The following is a 6,517-nucleotide window of genomic DNA, read 5'->3' on the forward strand; positions in this document are numbered from 1 at the left end:
CATTCGTATCTCTTCTATTCTGAAGATTCAATCAGGAAATTCTTAGTCAATCCCAATTCGAAGTTTACATCAATTGATCATTCTATAGGCAGCCACATCTCATACAGTAACAAAAGATAATAACATAAAAAAGAATCAAAATATTATTTACATACAAACTTACTTGTTTCAAAGAAACATCATATTCCATCAAACTTCCAAACCTTTACCCGACGTACTCGAATTGTGGCTTCAATCACATAACAATATCTCATAATCACATGGCATTGTAACATTTTCATCATAATAGCAAAACATCAAGAACATGTTATATCATCAAAATAATCACATAATATCAAATTATTCACATATATGTACTTACAACTATTGTAATATCGAAGATTAGCATTCAAATACAATATTGCATTATTAAAATCACATGAATTTACCTCCGGTTCGAGTATGACAATATATTCTGATTTAGTCCATAATCTCATTCATTTCCAATCTATGCCCGAATCTTATTTTCTTTGATCTATAATACCACATTTAGCTTACTAATTAGTCACATTATTCATATGGGTCCAAAAATCATACTTTTACAAATTTACATTTTGACCCCTAAACTTTCTCATATTTTCACTTTGGACCCTAGGCTCGCAAAATGATTTTTATTCAATTTCCTTGAATTTTAATCCTATCCGAATCATTTTCATAACTGTAGTAGCCGCTAATTTCCACTAAATCACACTTGTATGACAGATTTTGTAACTTTTACAAAACGGTCCTTTTTGACAATTTCACTGAAAATCACTTAGTAAAAGTCGTTTATTACACACCGAGCATTCATATTCTACCATTAGACATCAAAACACATGCATGTCATCCATGGGAAAATTTTTAAACGCAAACCCTAGCTCAAAATATGGGTAGAAATGAGTAGATCTTTTTACGAGGATTTCAAAAACGTAAAAATCACTAAAAATGGGGCTAAAACGGACTTACAATCGAGCTTGGAAGCTTGAAAAACCCTAACTATGTTTCTCCATGCAAGTTTCGGCCATGGGGTAGAAGATGGACAAAAATTGGCTTTTAATTTTGTTTTTAATTCATTTTATCACTAGATTACCAAAATGCCCCTAACTTAAAAATATTCTATTTCACCCATTTCATGTCCAGTTTTGTCCAACAAATTATCCAATGGTCTAATTACCATTTAAAGGTCTCCAATTTAAAATCTCATAACAATTAGACACCTCTAACATGTAGAACTCAACTTTTGCACTTTTTACAATTTAGTCCTTTTGACCAAATTGAGTGCCCAAACGTCAAAATTTTCAAACGAAATTTTTGTAAAATCATCCCGTGAAATTGTAGACCATAAAAATATAATTAAAAAAAATTTTTTGTGTCAAATTTGTGGTCCCGAAATCGTTATTCCGACTAGGCCCTAATTCGGGATGTTACAATGTACATCAACCATAGCTACAAGCTAGTGCATTTAAACGTAACTCTTTTGAAATCAACTACATGATAAATCATTTCATGAGAAATTATGTACTTTGATTCTTACCACTCTTTCATGCACATAAGCATCTTTCCATTTGGTCATTACTATTTCAATGCATATTGTAACACCCCAAACCCGTGACTGTCACCGGATTTGAACACGTGGTGTTATCGGGCTTACTTCCCTTATTACTCTTTTTGAAACATTTGTTTTCTGTTCCAGGCAGGCTAGCTAACTGCGTCACTGTAGCCTTAAAAATCATATCTCGAGTTTCAAAACTCGGAAACTGATTCCGTAAATTTTCCCTGAATTTAGACTCATATATCCATCCATGGATTTATTTCTAGAATTGTTTGTCGGGCCAATTAGTACAGTTTATTAGTTAAAGTCACCCATGTTACAGGGGTCGACTACACTGACCTTCGCGCGTTACAACTTGAATATCTCTCTGTACAGGGCTCTAATACTGGTGCCGTTTGTTTCCAATGAAACTAGACTCAAAATGGAATCTTCACATATAAGGCATGGCTTCTAATTCTTTCTGGATAATTTATAGTAAATTTTCAAAGTCGAGACAGGGGATCCAGAAAGCGTTCTGGCCCTGTCTCACGAGAACTTTAATATCTCTCAGTATACTGCTCATATGGTCGTTTTGTTTCGTCCATATGAAAATAGATTCATCAAGGTTAAATTTAATAATTTATTCACTATTTAATTCTACTTCTACTATTTTTAGTGATTTTTCAATCTCATAACACTGCTGCTGTCCGCAACAGATACTGCAGTAGACTATGACAATTTCATGAATCTTTCCTTGACCTTACTAATCATCCATCATACATGACACAAATTATGGCCACCTTATCAAAATTAAAGTTTCTAAGACTCGTGGCTATAGGTTCTAGCATCCCACTCAACGACCACATAGGCCATTTTCACATGGCTTAAAGTTTACAACCCACAATTCAACAAAACATAATAGCCTATACATGCCAAATGTTCTCCTAGTTCAACTACGAAGACAATACCAAAAGATTTCCAGCCGGTGTGATGACTTCAACGACGGTTCCGAGCACGCAAATAATACGAGTCCAAGAGACCTAAAAGGGGTGACAAGAAAACACCGAGTGAGTTTATAACTCAGTAAGTCATAAGCATTCAACCACCATCCATTAATAAAGTTATCACAACATGAAACAATAAACGAGGCTAGGTACTCATCCATACCGAAACTATACCATAATTCCTCGGACCTTTCGGTTCAATCTCATACCAAGTCATACATCCACATTTCATATTCTACACAATAAGATATTTGAGGCATTTTCACACACTAACTCATTTTCACCACAATCACACAATTGCAATCATCACATAGATTTAAAGCTTACCAAGCTCAACCCCGAGCATGAACATATTGCCTATTCGTCATGAGCTCAAGGTACTTACCCGATCCGCTGTCCGGGATTAACTCGATAATGTCGCACACTCAGTGCCAATTGTAATGCAAGAGCATATAGTGAACCCGCACACTTAGTGCTATATACATTCAGCTCGCACACTTAGTGCTATATAATCAAACTCGCACACTTAGTGCTGTACAATTTTAAACCCGCACACTTAGTGCCAATCTTGTCACCGTGTCCATTTATACCCGCACACTTAGTGCCGAGACCAATACCTTATGCATTTTGCTGCCTTTATACATTCAACAATGACATCATTCCATACACATACATTTCCATTTACACATCAACTCATTTAAACACATTTGCATATATATTATGATCATTTAAATCAACACCAAATATATGCTTAATGACTTACCTCGTGTTGGGTAAAATAGTTCCAAGTAGGCTACTCGATGACCTTCGTCTTTCCCTTGCTTGATTCTCCTTCTTTGACTCCTTGAGCTTGATCAATAAATCAACTAGTTTAACCATCTTGCTAAACATTCATAATTCAACTACACATGCAAATGTATGCTTGCATATTCGGCAACCATTCTTACTAATCACCCATTTGGTCGATTATACACATAACCGAATATGCACCAAAAACTTGATTCAACATCACCTACATACTCACCCTAATGGCCGAATATACTTGCAATTTTTACAAACATTCTCCAACAATTTATTCTTTAAACAAACACATTTATCATTTAGTTCATAACCAAAACATCACGTGCAACATATATACACACATAGGTGCAAGGCCGAATTTCAAGGTGTCCATAACCATCCAAAACACAAATTTTAACTATCATGCAAGAAGCATAAACCATGCTCATGAGCATACCATGGCCGAATACCTCACACACCATACCCCTTTTAAATTTTTGGTCATTGTTAAACAAAGGACTCAATGCCCTACTCAAGAATACTAAAAAGAAATTTCAAGAGTAGTCAATCCATCATTACATGCATCATTAGCAAGCTTCACATTTAGCATGCAATGGCCTCAACACAATATCAACCTTGGCCAAAGACCATTTCCATGGCATAACAAGGATTTGAACCATGGCTAACATGAACATCAAGTTAGCAACTAAAACATGCATGAATCTCATGACACAACCTCATACATACCTTAATCTTGATGCAAGTATAGCCAAATCTCCTTCTAGATCTCTTCTAAACCAAGAAATGGAGCAAAAATCCTTCCTTTTCCCTTAGTATTTTCGGCCAAAGAATTTAGAATGGATGAACAAAATTTTTTTCCTTTCTTTTCCTCTACTCACGGCAACAAGGGGGCATCCATGCTCTTTTTTTTGTTCATTTCTTTAATGCTAGTCTTTATTTTATGACTTCCTACATACACCACTAGCAAAACATGTTGGAAACATGTTCCTTGCCCATAACCTTGTCATGGCCGGCCACTCCTCCTTAGGAAGTGGATTATTTGACATGCAACTCCACCTTTTTGTTAACATGCACTAATAAGCCATTTAAAATTAGCCTATCATATTTCCCCATGTTTCACATTGATCCCTATTTAATAATTTCTCATACAATTGGTAAAATTAGAGAATGAAACTTCCACATATGCATGCACACACATAGTAAGCATAGAATATAACAATTAATTATTTTTATGACTCGGTTTAGTGGTCCCGAAACCACTTTCTGACTAGGGTCAATTTAGGGCTGTCACAACTCTCCCCCACTTAAGAAATTTTCGTCCCAAAAATCTTACCGATAAATAGGCTCGGGTATCGCTCTTTCATAGAGTCCTCAAGTTCCCAAGTGGCTTCTTCCATCCCGTGTTTATGCCACAACACCTTCACTAATGGGATTTTCTTGTTTCGTAGCTCTTTTACTTCATGCATCAGAATGCGAACCGGCTCTTCTTCATAGCTCAAGTTAGGCTGAATCTCAATCTCAGATGGAGTGATTACGCGACGGTCGACCTATATCGTCGAAGCATCGAGACATGGAAAACGTTGTGAATCTTTTCGAGCTCAAGGGCAAAATTAATCGATATGCGATCGCCCAACTTGTTCGGATACTTCATATGGCCCGATGAACCTCAGACTCAACTTGCCTTTACGACCAAATCTAAGCACCTTCTTCCAAGGTGAAACTTTGAGAAAGACCTTGTCTCCAACCCGATATTCAATGTCTTTTCTTTTCAAATCAGCATACGACTTTTGGCGATCCGGCGACTTTCAAACTTTCACGAATTACTCGAACTTTTGCTCGGCATCCTTAACCAAATCAACCTCAAGATTTTTCCTTCACTAAGTTCACCGAATAATGGGATACGGCATTTACGACCGTATAAAGCCTCGTAAGGCGCCATCTTAATACTTGATTGAAAGCTATTGTTGTAGCGAATTCAACCAAAGGTAAATACCGTTCCCATGAACCACTAAACTCAAGGATGCAACATCTCAACATATCCTCGAGTATTTGAATTACCCGTTCGGATTGACCATCAGTTTGGGGGTGAAAAGCAGTGCTAAAATGCAGCTTGGTACCCAAAGCCTCTTGCAATTTCTTCTAAAATCGCGATGTAAATCTTGGGTCTCTATCCGACACGATAGAAATAGGTACCCCATGCAATCGAACAATTTGGGAGACGTATAATTCTACCAATTTATCAAGCGAAAAATTCGTGCGGACAGGAATAAAATGAGCAGACTTGGTCAGTCTATCAACAATGACCCAGACCGAGTCTTTCTTATTCTGAGTCAATGGTAACCCAGACACAAAGTCCATTGTTACTCGATCCCGTTTCCATTCGGGTATCGTGATCGGCTGAAGTAATCTTGAAGGCACTTGATGCTCCGCTTTCACTTGTTGACATATTAAACATCTCGAAACAAAGTCAGAGATGTCTCATTTCATACCATGCCACCAAAACCGACGTTTCAAATCTTTGTACATCTTCGTACTCCCCGGGTGGATTGCCATTTGGCTACAATGGGCTTCGTTTAGAATTATCGAAATAAGTTCAATTCTTTGGAACACAGACGACTTCGAACCTCAAACAATCGTCATCATCGATTTGAAATTTCGAGTCCTTGTTCGAACACACTCACCCGTTTTGCAACCAACTCATCGTCGACTTTCTCGAGCTTCACGAATTTGACGTATCAATAATGGTTTGGCTTTCAATTCAGCTACTAACACATTGTCGGGTAGAATGCATAAGTGTACATTCATCGCCGCATAAAGCAAATAGTGATTTACGACTTAAGGCGTCCGCAACCACATTAGCCTTTCCCGGGTGATAGTCAATGACCAGCTCATAATCCTTTAACAACTCGAGCCAACGCCTTTGTCGCCGATTTAAGTCTCTTTGAGTCATCAAGTATTTGAGACTTTTGTGATCCGAATACACATGGCACTTCTCACCAAATAAGTAATGTCGCCATATCTTTAAGGCGAATACGATGGCGACCAATTCGAGATCATGGGTCGGATAATTTTTCTCATGTGGCTTTAATTGTCTCGACGATAGGCCACAACTCGCCCTTCTTGCATCAATACGCAGCCCAACCCAAGTAGGGATGCGTCACTA

The sequence above is a fragment of the Gossypium arboreum genome, chromosome 8, assembly GCF_025698485.1.
Source record: "Gossypium arboreum isolate Shixiya-1 chromosome 8, ASM2569848v2, whole genome shotgun sequence".
Lineage (NCBI taxonomy): Eukaryota > Viridiplantae > Streptophyta > Magnoliopsida > Malvales > Malvaceae > Gossypium > Gossypium arboreum.